General features: G+C 52.2%; 30 non-coding genes and 3 pseudogenes across 30 annotated transcripts; all 33 read left to right on the top strand.

The window, feature by feature from the left end:
- The first annotated feature begins 215 nt into the window (after positions 1-215).
- Positions 216-334, top strand: LOC143337223 (5S ribosomal RNA). The gene has a single exon (XR_013078870.1). It is a non-coding gene; the product is annotated as a 5S ribosomal RNA (ribosomal RNA).
- Positions 335-605: 271 nt separating this feature from the next.
- LOC143336921 (5S ribosomal RNA) lies at positions 606-724 on the top strand. Its single transcript, XR_013078663.1, has one exon. It is a non-coding gene; the product is annotated as a 5S ribosomal RNA (ribosomal RNA).
- Positions 725-1,004: 280 nt separating this feature from the next.
- Positions 1,005-1,123, top strand: LOC143337222 (5S ribosomal RNA). The gene has a single exon (XR_013078869.1). It is a non-coding gene; the product is annotated as a 5S ribosomal RNA (ribosomal RNA).
- A 280-nt stretch (positions 1,124-1,403) lies between these two features.
- Positions 1,404-1,522, top strand: LOC143337221 (5S ribosomal RNA). Its single transcript, XR_013078868.1, has one exon. It is a non-coding gene; the product is annotated as a 5S ribosomal RNA (ribosomal RNA).
- A 271-nt stretch (positions 1,523-1,793) lies between these two features.
- On the top strand, positions 1,794-1,912 carry LOC143337220 (5S ribosomal RNA). The gene has a single exon (XR_013078867.1). It is a non-coding gene; the product is annotated as a 5S ribosomal RNA (ribosomal RNA).
- A 271-nt stretch (positions 1,913-2,183) lies between these two features.
- Positions 2,184-2,302, top strand: LOC143336870 (5S ribosomal RNA). Its single transcript, XR_013078614.1, has one exon. It is a non-coding gene; the product is annotated as a 5S ribosomal RNA (ribosomal RNA).
- Positions 2,303-2,573: 271 nt separating this feature from the next.
- Positions 2,574-2,692, top strand: LOC143337219 (5S ribosomal RNA). The gene has a single exon (XR_013078866.1). It is a non-coding gene; the product is annotated as a 5S ribosomal RNA (ribosomal RNA).
- A 271-nt stretch (positions 2,693-2,963) lies between these two features.
- On the top strand, positions 2,964-3,082 carry LOC143337218 (5S ribosomal RNA). The gene has a single exon (XR_013078865.1). It is a non-coding gene; the product is annotated as a 5S ribosomal RNA (ribosomal RNA).
- A 271-nt stretch (positions 3,083-3,353) lies between these two features.
- On the top strand, positions 3,354-3,472 carry LOC143336920 (5S ribosomal RNA). Its single transcript, XR_013078662.1, has one exon. It is a non-coding gene; the product is annotated as a 5S ribosomal RNA (ribosomal RNA).
- A 280-nt stretch (positions 3,473-3,752) lies between these two features.
- On the top strand, positions 3,753-3,871 carry LOC143337217 (5S ribosomal RNA). Its single transcript, XR_013078864.1, has one exon. It is a non-coding gene; the product is annotated as a 5S ribosomal RNA (ribosomal RNA).
- Positions 3,872-4,151: 280 nt separating this feature from the next.
- LOC143337215 (5S ribosomal RNA) lies at positions 4,152-4,270 on the top strand. The gene has a single exon (XR_013078862.1). It is a non-coding gene; the product is annotated as a 5S ribosomal RNA (ribosomal RNA).
- Positions 4,271-4,541: 271 nt separating this feature from the next.
- On the top strand, positions 4,542-4,660 carry LOC143337214 (5S ribosomal RNA). The gene has a single exon (XR_013078861.1). It is a non-coding gene; the product is annotated as a 5S ribosomal RNA (ribosomal RNA).
- A 271-nt stretch (positions 4,661-4,931) lies between these two features.
- Positions 4,932-5,050, top strand: LOC143337213 (5S ribosomal RNA). Its single transcript, XR_013078860.1, has one exon. It is a non-coding gene; the product is annotated as a 5S ribosomal RNA (ribosomal RNA).
- A 271-nt stretch (positions 5,051-5,321) lies between these two features.
- Positions 5,322-5,440, top strand: LOC143337212 (5S ribosomal RNA). Its single transcript, XR_013078859.1, has one exon. It is a non-coding gene; the product is annotated as a 5S ribosomal RNA (ribosomal RNA).
- Positions 5,441-5,711: 271 nt separating this feature from the next.
- Positions 5,712-5,830, top strand: LOC143337211 (5S ribosomal RNA). The gene has a single exon (XR_013078858.1). It is a non-coding gene; the product is annotated as a 5S ribosomal RNA (ribosomal RNA).
- A 271-nt stretch (positions 5,831-6,101) lies between these two features.
- LOC143336878 (5S ribosomal RNA) lies at positions 6,102-6,220 on the top strand. Its single transcript, XR_013078621.1, has one exon. It is a non-coding gene; the product is annotated as a 5S ribosomal RNA (ribosomal RNA).
- Positions 6,221-6,491: 271 nt separating this feature from the next.
- LOC143337210 (5S ribosomal RNA) lies at positions 6,492-6,610 on the top strand. The gene has a single exon (XR_013078857.1). It is a non-coding gene; the product is annotated as a 5S ribosomal RNA (ribosomal RNA).
- Positions 6,611-6,881: 271 nt separating this feature from the next.
- On the top strand, positions 6,882-6,990 carry LOC143337013 (5S ribosomal RNA; annotated as a pseudogene).
- Positions 6,991-7,261: 271 nt separating this feature from the next.
- LOC143337209 (5S ribosomal RNA) lies at positions 7,262-7,380 on the top strand. Its single transcript, XR_013078856.1, has one exon. It is a non-coding gene; the product is annotated as a 5S ribosomal RNA (ribosomal RNA).
- Positions 7,381-7,651: 271 nt separating this feature from the next.
- LOC143337208 (5S ribosomal RNA) lies at positions 7,652-7,770 on the top strand. The gene has a single exon (XR_013078855.1). It is a non-coding gene; the product is annotated as a 5S ribosomal RNA (ribosomal RNA).
- Positions 7,771-8,041: 271 nt separating this feature from the next.
- On the top strand, positions 8,042-8,160 carry LOC143337207 (5S ribosomal RNA). Its single transcript, XR_013078854.1, has one exon. It is a non-coding gene; the product is annotated as a 5S ribosomal RNA (ribosomal RNA).
- Positions 8,161-8,431: 271 nt separating this feature from the next.
- On the top strand, positions 8,432-8,540 carry LOC143337012 (5S ribosomal RNA; annotated as a pseudogene).
- Positions 8,541-8,811: 271 nt separating this feature from the next.
- On the top strand, positions 8,812-8,930 carry LOC143337206 (5S ribosomal RNA). Its single transcript, XR_013078853.1, has one exon. It is a non-coding gene; the product is annotated as a 5S ribosomal RNA (ribosomal RNA).
- Positions 8,931-9,201: 271 nt separating this feature from the next.
- On the top strand, positions 9,202-9,320 carry LOC143337204 (5S ribosomal RNA). Its single transcript, XR_013078851.1, has one exon. It is a non-coding gene; the product is annotated as a 5S ribosomal RNA (ribosomal RNA).
- Positions 9,321-9,591: 271 nt separating this feature from the next.
- Positions 9,592-9,710, top strand: LOC143337203 (5S ribosomal RNA). The gene has a single exon (XR_013078850.1). It is a non-coding gene; the product is annotated as a 5S ribosomal RNA (ribosomal RNA).
- Positions 9,711-9,981: 271 nt separating this feature from the next.
- LOC143336807 (5S ribosomal RNA) lies at positions 9,982-10,100 on the top strand. Its single transcript, XR_013078554.1, has one exon. It is a non-coding gene; the product is annotated as a 5S ribosomal RNA (ribosomal RNA).
- A 280-nt stretch (positions 10,101-10,380) lies between these two features.
- On the top strand, positions 10,381-10,499 carry LOC143337202 (5S ribosomal RNA). The gene has a single exon (XR_013078849.1). It is a non-coding gene; the product is annotated as a 5S ribosomal RNA (ribosomal RNA).
- A 271-nt stretch (positions 10,500-10,770) lies between these two features.
- On the top strand, positions 10,771-10,889 carry LOC143337201 (5S ribosomal RNA). Its single transcript, XR_013078848.1, has one exon. It is a non-coding gene; the product is annotated as a 5S ribosomal RNA (ribosomal RNA).
- A 280-nt stretch (positions 10,890-11,169) lies between these two features.
- On the top strand, positions 11,170-11,288 carry LOC143337199 (5S ribosomal RNA). Its single transcript, XR_013078847.1, has one exon. It is a non-coding gene; the product is annotated as a 5S ribosomal RNA (ribosomal RNA).
- A 280-nt stretch (positions 11,289-11,568) lies between these two features.
- On the top strand, positions 11,569-11,677 carry LOC143337017 (5S ribosomal RNA; annotated as a pseudogene).
- Positions 11,678-11,957: 280 nt separating this feature from the next.
- LOC143336847 (5S ribosomal RNA) lies at positions 11,958-12,076 on the top strand. Its single transcript, XR_013078592.1, has one exon. It is a non-coding gene; the product is annotated as a 5S ribosomal RNA (ribosomal RNA).
- Positions 12,077-12,347: 271 nt separating this feature from the next.
- LOC143336835 (5S ribosomal RNA) lies at positions 12,348-12,466 on the top strand. The gene has a single exon (XR_013078581.1). It is a non-coding gene; the product is annotated as a 5S ribosomal RNA (ribosomal RNA).
- A 271-nt stretch (positions 12,467-12,737) lies between these two features.
- Positions 12,738-12,856, top strand: LOC143336824 (5S ribosomal RNA). The gene has a single exon (XR_013078570.1). It is a non-coding gene; the product is annotated as a 5S ribosomal RNA (ribosomal RNA).
- The last annotated feature ends 146 nt before the right edge of the window (positions 12,857-13,002 follow it).

Genomic DNA, 13,002 nt, shown 5'->3' with positions numbered 1-13,002 from the left:
GGACCCATGGAGCTTTAATCCGTCAGGCCCGTGTGTGCAACCACCAAAAGTGTGTCCATTGATTGACTTGCCTTCTTTAGAAGTCGGATTTGTTGGGCCGCACAATCAAAGCGGCCTCAACATTTCCAGACAAGTGAAAGGAGAAAGCCCTCACAGCCCAGAGTGTACATACACAGGGCACATGTATAAAAAGCTTGTGTGCATCAGTGCTTGCGGCTTACGGCCATACCAGCCTGACAACGCCCGATCTCGTCCGATCTCGGAAGCTAAGCAGGGTCGGGCCTGGTTAGTACTTGGATGGGAGACCGCCTGGGAATACCAGGTGCTGTAAGCCTTTTCTTCACCAGTAGAGGGTGCTGTTCCTTCTTTAGTGGAATGGCCAGGCTTAGGGGACCCATGGAGCTTTAATCCGTCAGGCCCGTGTGTGCAACCACCAAAAGTGTGTCCATTGATTGACTTGCCTTCTTTAGAAGTCGGATTTGTTGGGCCGCACAATCAAAGCGGCCTCAACATTTCCAGACAAGTGAAAGGAGAAAGCCCTCACAGCCCAGAGTGTACATACACAGGGCACATGTATAAAAAGCTTGTGTGCATCAGTGCTTGCGGCTTACGGCCATACCAGCCTGACAACGCCCGATCTCGTCCGATCTCGGAAGCTAAGCAGGGTCGTGCCTGTTTAGTACTTGGATGGGAGACCGCCTGGGAATACCAGGTGCTGTAAGCCTTTTCTTCTCCTCTTTCACCAGTAGAGGGTGCTGTTCCTTTTTTAGTGGAATGGCCAGGCTTAGGGGACCCATGGAGCTTTAATCCGTCAGGCCCGTATGTGCAACCACCAAAAGTGTGTCCATTGATTGACTTGCCTTCTTTAGAAGTCGGATTTGTTGGGCCGCACAATCAAAGCGGCCTCAACATTTCCAGACAAGTGAAAGGAGAAAGCCCTCACAGCCCAGAGTGTACATACACAGGGCACATGTATAAAAAGCTTGTGTGCATCAGTGCTTGCGGCTTACGGCCATACCAGCCTGACAACGCCCGATCTCGTCCGATCTCGGAAGCTAAGCAGGGTCGGGCCTGGTTAGTACTTGGATGGGAGACCGCCTGGGAATACCAGGTGCTGTAAGCCTTTTCTTCTGCTCTTTCACCAGTAGAGGGTGCTGTTCCTTCTTTAGTGGAATGGCCAGGCTTAGGGGACCCATGGAGCTTTAATCCGTCAGGCCCGTGTGTGCAACCACCAAAAGTGTGTCCATTGATTGACTTGCCTTCTTTAGAAGTCGGATTTGTTGGGCCGCACAATCAAAGCGGCCTCAACATTTCCAGACAAGTGAAAGGAGAAAGCCCTCACAGCCCAGAGTGTACATACACAGGGCACATGTATAAAAAGCTTGTGTGCATCAGTGCTTGCGGCTTACGGCCATACCAGCCTGACAACGCCCGATCTCGTCCGATCTCGGAAGCTAAGCAGGGTCGGGCCTGGTTAGTACTTGGATGGGAGACCGCCTGGGAATACCAGGTGCTGTAAGCCTTTTCTTCACCAGTAGAGGGTGCTGTTCCTTCTTTAGTGGAATGGCCAGGCTTAGGGGACCCATGGAGCTTTAATCCGTCAGGCCCGTGTGTGCAACCACCAAAAGTGTGTCCATTGATTGACTTGCCTTCTTTAGAAGTCGGATTTGTTGGGCCGCACAATCAAAGCGGCCTCAACATTTCCAGACAAGTGAAAGGAGAAAGCCCTCACAGCCCAGAGTGTACATACACAGGGCACATGTATAAAAAGCTTGTGTGCATCAGTGCTTGCGGCTTACGGCCATACCAGCCTGACAACGCCCGATCTCGTCCGATCTCGGAAGCTAAGCAGGGTCGGGCCTGGTTAGTACTTGGATGGGAGACCGCCTGGGAATACCAGGTGCTGTAAGCCTTTTCTTCACCAGTAGAGGATGCTGTTCCTTCTTTAGTGGAATGGCCAGGCTTAGGGGACCCATGGAGCTTTAATCCGTCAGGCCCGTGTGTGCAACCACCAAAAGTGTGTCCATTGATTGACTTGCCTTCTTTAGAAGTCGGATTTGTTGGGCCGCACAATCAAAGCGGCCTCAACATTTCCAGACAAGTGAAAGGAGAAAGCCCTCACAGCCCAGAGTGTACATACACAGGGCACATGTATAAAAAGCTTGTGTGCATCAGTGCTTGCGGCTTACGGCCATACCAGCCTGACAACGCCCGATCTCGTCCGATCTCGGAAGCTAAGCAGGGTCGGGCCTGGTTACTACTTGGATGGGAGACCGCCTGGGAATACCAGGTGCTGTAAGCCTTTTCTTCACCAGTAGAGGGTGCTGTTCCTTCTTTAGTGGAATGGCCAGGCTTAGGGGACCCATGGAGCTTTAATCCGTCAGGCCCGTGTGTGCAACCACCAAAAGTGTGTCCATTGATTGACTTGCCTTCTTTAGAAGTCGGATTTGTTGGGCCGCACAATCAAAGCGGCCTCAACATTTCCAGACAAGTGAAAGGAGAAAGCCCTCACAGCCCAGAGTGTACATACACAGGGCACATGTATAAAAAGCTTGTGTGCATCAGTGCTTGCGGCTTACGGCCATACCAGCCTGACAACGCCCGATCTCGTCCGATCTCGGAAGCTAAGCAGGGTCGGGCCTGGTTAGTACTTGGATGGGAGACCGCCTGGGAATACCAGGTGCTGTAAGCCTTTTCTTCACCAGTAGAGGGTGCTGTTCCTTCTTTAGTGGAATGGCCAGGCTTAGGGGACCCATGGAGCTTTAATCCGTCAGGCCCGTGTGTGCAACCACCAAAAGTGTGTCCATTGATTGACTTGCCTTCTTTAGAAGTCGGATTTGTTGGGCCGCACAATCAAAGCGGCCTCAACATTTCCAGACAAGTGAAAGGAGAAAGCCCTCACAGCCCAGAGTGTACATACACAGGGCACATGTATAAAAAGCTTGTGTGCATCAGTGCTTGCGGCTTACGGCCATACCAGCCTGACAACGCCCGATCTCGTCCGATCTCGGAAGCTAAGCAGGGTCGGGCCTGGTTAGTACTTGGATGGGAGACCGCCTGGGAATACCAGGTGCTGTAAGCCTTTTCTTCACCAGTAGAGGGTGCTGTTCCTTCTTTAGTGGAATGGCCAGGCTTAGGGGACCCATGGAGCTTTAATCCGTCAGGCCCGTGTGTGCAACCACCAAAAGTGTGTCCATTGATTGACTTGCCTTCTTTAGAAGTCGGATTTGTTGGGCCGCACAATCAAAGCGGCCTCAACATTTCCAGACAAGTGAAAGGAGAAAGCCCTCACAGCCCAGAGTGTACATACACAGGGCACATGTATAAAAAGCTTGTGTGCATCAGTGCTTGCGGCTTACGGCCATACCAGCCTGACAACGCCCGATCTCGTCCGATCTCGGAAGCTAAGCAGGGTCGTGCCTGTTTAGTACTTGGATGGGAGACCGCCTGGGAATACCAGGTGCTGTAAGCCTTTTCTTCTCCTCTTTCACCAGTAGAGGGTGCTGTTCCTTTTTTAGTGGAATGGCCAGGCTTAGGGGACCCATGGAGCTTTAATCCGTCAGGCCCGTATGTGCAACCACCAAAAGTGTGTCCATTGATTGACTTGCCTTCTTTAGAAGTCGGATTTGTTGGGCCGCACAATCAAAGCGGCCTCAACATTTCCAGACAAGTGAAAGGAGAAAGCCCTCACAGCCCAGAGTGTACATACACAGGGCACATGTATAAAAAGCTTGTGTGCATCAGTGCTTGCGGCTTACGGCCATACCAGCCTGACAACGCCCGATCTCGTCCGATCTCGGAAGCTAAGCAGGGTCGGGCCTGGTTAGTACTTGGATGGGAGACCGCCTGGGAATACCAGGTGCTGTAAGCCTTTTCTTCTGCTCTTTCACCAGTAGAGGGTGCTGTTCCTTCTTTAGTGGAATGGCCAGGCTTAGGGGACCCATGGAGCTTTAATCCGTCAGGCCCGTGTGTGCAACCACCAAAAGTGTGTCCATTGATTGACTTGCCTTCTTTAGAAGTCGGATTTGTTGGGCCGCACAATCAAAGCGGCCTCAACATTTCCAGACAAGTGAAAGGAGAAAGCCCTCACAGCCCAGAGTGTACATACACAGGGCACATGTATAAAAAGCTTGTGTGCATCAGTGCTTGCGGCTTACGGCCATACCAGCCTGACAACGCCCGATCTCGTCCGATCTCGGAAGCTAAGCAGGGTCGGGCCTGGTTAGTACTTGGATGGGAGACCGCCTGGGAATACCAGGTGCTGTAAGCCTTTTCTTCACCAGTAGAGGGTGCTGTTCCTTCTTTAGTGGAATGGCCAGGCTTAGGGGACCCATGGAGCTTTAATCCGTCAGGCCCGTGTGTGCAACCACCAAAAGTGTGTCCATTGATTGACTTGCCTTCTTTAGAAGTCGGATTTGTTGGGCCGCACAATCAAAGCGGCCTCAACATTTCCAGACAAGTGAAAGGAGAAAGCCCTCACAGCCCAGAGTGTACATACACAGGGCACATGTATAAAAAGCTTGTGTGCATCAGTGCTTGCGGCTTACGGCCATACCAGCCTGACAACGCCCGATCTCGTCCGATCTCGGAAGCTAAGCAGGGTCGGGCCTGGTTAGTACTTGGATGGGAGACCGCCTGGGAATACCAGGTGCTGTAAGCCTTTTCTTCACCAGTAGAGGATGCTGTTCCTTCTTTAGTGGAATGGCCAGGCTTAGGGGACCCATGGAGCTTTAATCCGTCAGGCCCGTGTGTGCAACCACCAAAAGTGTGTCCATTGATTGACTTGCCTTCTTTAGAAGTCGGATTTGTTGGGCCGCACAATCAAAGCGGCCTCAACATTTCCAGACAAGTGAAAGGAGAAAGCCCTCACAGCCCAGAGTGTACATACACAGGGCACATGTATAAAAAGCTTGTGTGCATCAGTGCTTGCGGCTTACGGCCATACCAGCCTGACAACGCCCGATCTCGTCCGATCTCGGAAGCTAAGCAGGGTCGGGCCTGGTTAGTACTTGGATGGGAGACCGCCTGGGAATACCAGGTGCTGTAAGCCTTTTCTTCACCAGTAGAGGATGCTGTTCCTTCTTTAGTGGAATGGCCAGGCTTAGGGGACCCATGGAGCTTTAATCCGTCAGGCCCGTGTGTGCAACCACCAAAAGTGTGTCCATTGATTGACTTGCCTTCTTTAGAAGTCGGATTTGTTGGGCCGCACAATCAAAGCGGCCTCAACATTTCCAGACAAGTGAAAGGAGAAAGCCCTCACAGCCCAGAGTGTACATACACAGGGCACATGTATAAAAAGCTTGTGTGCATCAGTGCTTGCGGCTTACGGCCATACCAGCCTGACAACGCCCGATCTCGTCCGATCTCGGAAGCTAAGCAGGGTCGGGCCTGGTTAGTACTTGGATGGGAGACCGCCTGGGAATACCAGGTGCTGTAAGCCTTTTCTTCACCAGTAGAGGATGCTGTTCCTTCTTTAGTGGAATGGCCAGGCTTAGGGGACCCATGGAGCTTTAATCCGTCAGGCCCGTGTGTGCAACCACCAAAAGTGTGTCCATTGATTGACTTGCCTTCTTTAGAAGTCGGATTTGTTGGGCCGCACAATCAAAGCGGCCTCAACATTTCCAGACAAGTGAAAGGAGAAAGCCCTCACAGCCCAGAGTGTACATACACAGGGCACATGTATAAAAAGCTTGTGTGCATCAGTGCTTGCGGCTTACGGCCATACCAGCCTGACAACGCCCGATCTCGTCCGATCTCGGAAGCTAAGCAGGGTCGGGCCTGGTTAGTACTTGGATGGGAGACCGCCTGGGAATACCAGGTGCTGTAAGCCTTTTCTTCACCAGTAGAGGATGCTGTTCCTTCTTTAGTGGAATGGCCAGGCTTAGGGGACCCATGGAGCTTTAATCCGTCAGGCCCGTGTGTGCAACCACCAAAAGTGTGTCCATTGATTGACTTGCCTTCTTTAGAAGTCGGATTTGTTGGGCCGCACAATCAAAGCGGCCTCAACATTTCCAGACAAGTGAAAGGAGAAAGCCCTCACAGCCCAGAGTGTACATACACAGGGCACATGTATAAAAAGCTTGTGTGCATCAGTGCTTGCGGCTTACGGCCATACCAGCCTGACAACGCCCGATCTCGTCCGATCTCGGAAGCTACGCAGGGTCGGGCCTGGTTAGTACTTGGATGGGAGACCGCCTGGGAATACCAGGTGCTGTAAGCCTTTTCTTCACCAGTAGAGGGTGCTGTTCCTTCTTTAGTGGAATGGCCAGGCTTAGGGGACCCATGGAGCTTTAATCCGTCAGGCCCGTGTGTGCTACCACCAAAAGTGTGTCCATTGATTGACTTGCCTTCTTTAGAAGTCGGATTTGTTGGGCCGCACAATCAAAGCGGCCTCAACATTTCCAGACAAGTGAAAGGAGAAAGCCCTCACAGCCCAGAGTGTACATACACAGGGCACATGTATAAAAAGCTTGTCTGCATCAGTGCTTGCGGCTTACGGCCATACCAGCCTGACAACGCCCGATCTCGTCCGATCTCGGAAGCTAAGCAGGGTCGGGCCTGGTTAGTACTTGGATGGGAGACCGCCTGGGAATACCAGGTGCTGTAAGCCTTTTCTTCACCAGTAGAGGGTGCTGTTCCTTCTTTAGTGGAATGGCCAGGCTTAGGGGACCCATGGAGCTATAATCCGTCAGGCCCGTGTGTGCAACCACCAAAAGTGTGTCCATTGATTGACTTGCCTTCTTTAGAAGTCGGATTTGTTGGGCCGCACAATCAAAGCGGCCTCAACATTTCCAGACAAGTGAAAGGAGAAAGCCCTCACAGCCCAGAGTGTACATACACAGGGCACATGTATAAAAAGCTTGTGTGCATCAGTGCTTGCGGCTTACGGCCATACCAGCCTGACAACGCCCGATCTCGGAAGCTAAGCAGGGTCGGGCCTGGTTAGTACTTGGATGGGAGACCGCCTGGGAATACCAGGTGCTGTAAGCCTTTTCTTCACCAGTAGAGGGTGCTGTTCCTTCTTTAGTGGAATGGCCAGGCTTAGGGGACCCATGGAGCTTTAATCCGTCAGGCCCGTGTGTGCAACCACCAAAAGTGTGTCCATTGATTGACTTGCCTTCTTTAGAAGTCGGATTTGTTGGGCCGCACAATCAAAGCGGCCTCAACATTTCCAGACAAGTGAAAGGAGAAAGCCCTCACACCCCAGAGTGTACATACACAGGGCACATGTATAAAAAGCTTGTGTGCATCAGTGCTTGCGGCTTACGGCCATACCAGCCTGACAACGCCCGATCTCGTCCGATCTCGGAAGCTAAGCAGGGTCGGGCCTGGTTAGTACTTGGATGGGAGACCGCCTGGGAATACCAGGTGCTGTAAGCCTTTTCTTCACCAGTAGAGGGTGCTGTTCCTTCTTTAGTGGAATGGCCAGGCTTAGGGGACCCATGGAGCTTTAATCCGTCAGGCCCGTGTGTGCAACCACCAAAAGTGTGTCCATTGATTGACTTGCCTTCTTTAGAAGTCGGATTTGTTGGGCCGCACAATCAAAGCGGCCTCAACATTTCCAGACAAGTGAAAGGAGAAAGCCCTCACAGCCCAGAGTGTACATACACAGGGCACATGTATAAAAAGCTTGTGTGCATCAGTGCTTGCGGCTTACGGCCATACCAGCCTGACAACGCCCGATCTCGTCCGATCTCGGAAGCTAAGCAGGGTCGGGCCTGGTTAGTACTTGGATGGGAGACCGCCTGGGAATACCAGGTGCTGTAAGCCTTTTCTTCACCAGTAGAGGGTGCTGTTCCTTCTTTAGTGGAATGGCCAGGCTTAGGGGACCCATGGAGCTTTAATCCGTCAGGCCCGTGTGTGCAACCACCAAAAGTGTGTCCATTGATTGACTTGCCTTCTTTAGAAGTCGGATTTGTTGGGCCGCACAATCAAAGCGGCCTCAACATTTCCAGACAAGTGAAAGGAGAAAGCCCTCACAGCCCAGAGTGTACATACACAGGGCACATGTATAAAAAGCTTGTGTGCATCAGTGCTTGCGGCTTACGGCCATACCAGCCTGACAACGCCCGATCTCGTCCGATCTCGGAAGCTAAGCAGGGTCGGGCCTGGTTAGTACTTGGATGGGAGACCGCCTGGGAATACCAGGTGCTGTAAGCCTTTTCTTCACCAGTAGAGGGTGCTGTTCCTTCTTTAGTGGAATGGCCAGGCTTAGGGGACCAATGGAGCTTTAATCCGTCAGGCCCGTGTGTGCAACCACCAAAAGTGTGTCCATTGATTGACTTGCCTTCTTTAGAAGTCGGATTTGTTGGGCCGCACAATCAAAGCGGCCTCAACATTTCCAGACAAGTGAAAGGAGAAAGCCCTCACAGCCCAGAGTGTACATACACAGGGCACATGTATAAAAAGCTTGTGTGCATCAGTGCTTGCGGCTTACGGCCATACCAGCCTGACAACGCCCGATCTCGGAAGCTAAGCAGGGTCGGGCCTGGTTAGTACTTGGATGGGAGACCGCCTGGGAATACCAGGTGCTGTAAGCCTTTTCTTCACCAGTAGAGGGTGCTGTTCCTTCTTTAGTGGAATGGCCAGGCTTAGGGGACCCATGGAGCTTTAATCCGTCAGGCCCGTGTGTGCAACCACCAAAAGTGTGTCCATTGATTGACTTGCCTTCTTTAGAAGTCGGATTTGTTGGGCCGCACAATCAAAGCGGCCTCAACATTTCCAGACAAGTGAAAGGAGAAAGCCCTCACACCCCAGAGTGTACATACACAGGGCACATGTATAAAAAGCTTGTGTGCATCAGTGCTTGCGGCTTACGGCCATACCAGCCTGACAACGCCCGATCTCGTCCGATCTCGGAAGCTAAGCAGGGTCGGGCCTGGTTAGTACTTGGATGGGAGACCGCCTGGGAATACCAGGTGCTGTAAGCCTTTTCTTCACCAGTAGAGGGTGCTGTTCCTTCTTTAGTGGAATGGCCAGGCTTAGGGGACCCATGGAGCTTTAATCCGTCAGGCCCGTGTGTGCAACCACCAAAAGTGTGTCCATTGATTGACTTGCCTTCTTTAGAAGTCGGATTTGTTGGGCCGCACAATCAAAGCGGCCTCAACATTTCCAGACAAGTGAAAGGAGAAAGCCCTCACAGCCCAGAGTGTACATACACAGGGCACATGTATAAAAAGCTTGTGTGCATCAGTGCTTGCGGCTTACGGCCATACCAGCCTGACAACGCCCGATCTCGTCCGATCTCGGAAGCTAAGCAGGGTCGGGCCTGGTTAGTACTTGGATGGGAGACCGCCTGGGAATACCAGGTGCTGTAAGCCTTTTCTTCACCAGTAGAGGGTGCTGTTCCTTCTTTAGTGGAATGGCCAGGCTTAGGGGACCCATGGAGCTTTAATCCGTCAGGCCCGTGTGTGCAACCACCAAAAGTGTGTCCATTGATTGACTTGCCTTCTTTAGAAGTCGGATTTGTTGGGCCGCACAATCAAAGCGGCCTCAACATTTCCAGACAAGTGAAAGGAGAAAGCCCTCACAGCCCAGAGTGTACATACACAGGGCACATGTATAAAAAGCTTGTGTGCATCAGTGCTTGCGGCTTACGGCCATACCAGCCTGACAACGCCCGATCTCGTCCGATCTCGGAAGCTAAGCAGGGTCGGGCCTGGTTAGTACTTGGATGGGAGACCGCCTGGGAATACCAGGTGCTGTAAGCCTTTTCTTCACCAGTAGAGGGTGCTGTTCCTTCTTTAGTGGAATGGCCAGGCTTAGGGGACCAATGGAGCTTTAATCCGTCAGGCCCGTGTGTGCAACCACCAAAAGTGTGTCCATTGATTGACTTGCCTTCTTTAGAAGTCGGATTTGTTGGGCCGCACAATCAAAGCGGCCTCAACATTTCCAGACAAGTGAAAGGAGAAAGCCCTCACACCCCAGAGTGTACATACACAGGGCACATGTATAAAAAGCTTGTGTGCATCAGTGCTTGCGGCTTACGGCCATACCAGCCTGACAGCGCCCGATCTCGTCTGATCTCGGAAGCTAAGCAGGGTCGGGCCTGGTTAGTACTTGGATGGGAGACCGCCTGGGAATACCAGGTGCTGTAAGCCTTTTCTTCTCCTCTTTCACCAGTAGAGGGTGCTGTTCCTTCTTTAGTGGAATGGCCAGGCTTAGGGGACCCATGGAGCTTTAATCCGTCAGGCCCGTGTGTGCAACCACCAAAAGTGTGTCCATTGATTGACTTGCCTTCTTTAGAAGTCGGATTTGTTGGGCCGCACAATCAAAGCGGCCTCAACATTTCCAGACAAGTGAAAGGAGAAAGCCCTCACAGCCCAGAGTGTACATACACAGGGCACATGTATAAAAAGCTTGTGTGCATCAGTGCTTGCGGCTTACGGCCATACCAGCCTGACAACGCCCGATCTCGTCCGATCTCGGAAGCTAAGCAGGGTCGGGCCTGGTTAGTACTTGGATGGGAGACCGCCTGGGAATACCAGGTGCTGTAAGCCTTTTCTTCACCAGTAGAGGGTGCTGTTCCTTCTTTAGTGGAATGGCCAGGCTTAGGGGACCCATGGAGCTTTAATCCGTCAGGCCCGTGTGTGCAACCACCAAAAGTGTGTCCATTGATTGACTTGCCTTCTTTAGAAGTCGGATTTGTTGGGCCGCACAATCAAAGCGGCCTCAACATTTCCAGACAAGTGAAAGGAGAAAGCCCTCACAGCCCAGAGTGTACATACACAGGGCACATGTATAAAAAGCTTGTGTGCATCAGTGCTTGCGGCTTACGGCCATACCAGCCTGACAACGCCCGATCTCGTCCGATCTCGGAAGCTAAGCAGGGTCGGGCCTGGTTAGTACTTGGATGGGAGACCGCCTGGGAATACCAGGTGCTGTAAGCCTTTTCTTCTCCTCTTTCACCAGTAGAGGGTGCTGTTCCTTCTTTAGTGGAATGGCCGGGCTTAGGGGACCCATGGAGCTTTAATCCGTCAGGCCCGTGTGTGCAACCACCAAAAGTGTGTCCATTGATTGACTTGCCTTCTTTAGAAGTCGGATTTGTTGGGCCGCACAATCAAAGCGGCCTCAACATTTCCAGACAAGTGAAAGGAGAAAGCCCTCACACCCCAGAGTGTACATACACAGGGCACATGTATAAAAAGCTTGTGTGCATCAGTGCTTGCGGCTTACGGCCATACCAGCCTGACAACGCCCGATCTCGTCCGATCTCGGAAGCTAAGCAGGGTCGGGCCTGGTTAGTACTTGGATGGGAGACCGCCTGGGAATACCAGGTGCTGTAAGCCTTTTCTTCTCCTCTTTCACCAGTAGAGGGTGCTGTTCCTTCTTTAGTGGAATGGCCAGGCTTAGGGGACCCATGGAGCTTTAATCCGTCAGGCCCGTGTGTGCAACCACCAAAAGTGTGTCCATTGATTGACTTGCCTTCTTTAGAAGTCGGATTTGTTGGGCCGCACAATCAAAGCGGCCTCAACATTTCCAGACAAGTGAAAGGAGAAAGGCCTCACAGCCCAGAGTGTACATACACAGGGCACATGTATAAAAAGCTTGTGTGCATCAGTGCTTGCGGCTTACGGCCATACCAGCCTGACAGCGCCCGATCTCGGAAGCGAAGCAGGGTCGGGCCTGGTTAGTACTTGGATGGGAGACCGCCTGGGAATACCAGGTGCTGTAAGCCTTTTCTTCTCCTCTTTCACCAGTAGAGGGTGCTGTTCCTTCTTTAGTGGAATGGCCAGGCTTAGGGGACCCATGGAGCTTTAATCCGTCAGGCCCGTGTGTGCAACCACCAAAAGTGTGTCCATTGATTGACTTGCCTTCTTTAGAAGTCGGATTTGTTGGGCCGCACAATCAAAGCGGCCTCAACATTTCCAGACAAGTGAAAGGAGAAAGCCCTCACACCCCAGAGTGTACATACACAGGGCACATGTATAAAAAGCTTGTGTGCATCAGTGCTTGCGGCTTACGGCCATACCAGCCTGACAGCGCCCGATCTCGTCCGATCTCGGAAGCTAAGCAGGGTCGGGCCTGGTTAGTACTTGGATGGGAGACCGCCTGGGAATACCAGGTGCTGTAAGCCTTTTCTTCACCAGTAGAGGGTGCTGTTCCTTCTTTAGTGGAATGGCCAGGCTTAGGGGACCCATGGAGCTTTAATCCGTCAGGCCCGTGTGTGCAACCACCAAAAGTGTGTCCATTGATTGACTTGCCTTCTTTAGAAGTCGGATTTGTTGGGCCGCACAATCAAAGCGGCCTCAACATTTCCAGACAAGTGAAAGGAGAAAGCCCTCACACCCCAGAGTGTACATACACAGGGCACATGTATAAAAAGCTTGTGTGCATCAGTGCTTGCGGCTTACGGCCATACCAGCCTGACAGCGCCCGATCTCGTCCGATCTCGGAAGCTAAGCAGGGTCGGGCCTGGTTAGTACTTGGATGGGAGACCGCCTGGGAATACCAGGTGCTGTAAGCCTTTTCTTCACCAGTAGAGGGTGCTGTTCCTTCTTTAGTGGAATGGCCAGGCTTAGGGGACCCATGGAGCTTTAATCCGTCAGGCCCGTGTGTGCAACCACCAAAAGTGTGTCCATTGATTGACTTGCCTTCTTTAGAAGTCGGATTTGTTGGGCCGCACAATCAAAGCGGCCTCAACATTTCCAGACAAGTGAAAGGAGAAAGCCCTCACACCCCAGAGTGTACATACACAGGGCACATGTATAAAAAGCTTGTGTGCATCAGTGCTTGCGGCTTACGGCCATACCAGCCTGACAGCGCCCGATCTCGTCCGATCTCGGAAGCTAAGCAGGGTCGGGCCTGGTTAGTACTTGGATGGGAGACCGCCTGGGAATACCAGGTGCTGTAAGCCTTTTCTTCTGCTCTTTCACCAGTAGAGGGTGCTGTTCCTTCTTTAGTGGAATGGCCAGGCTTAGGGGACCCATGGAGCTTGAATCCGTCAGGCCCGTGTGTGCAACCACCAAAAGTGTGTCCATTGATTGACTTGCCTTCTTTAGA

The sequence above is a fragment of the Chaetodon auriga genome, chromosome 18, assembly GCF_051107435.1.
Source record: "Chaetodon auriga isolate fChaAug3 chromosome 18, fChaAug3.hap1, whole genome shotgun sequence".
NCBI lineage: Eukaryota > Metazoa > Chordata > Actinopteri > Chaetodontiformes > Chaetodontidae > Chaetodon > Chaetodon auriga.
Note: the sequence above shows the minus strand (reverse complement) of the source record. Positions and strands in the feature narration are given on the sequence as shown.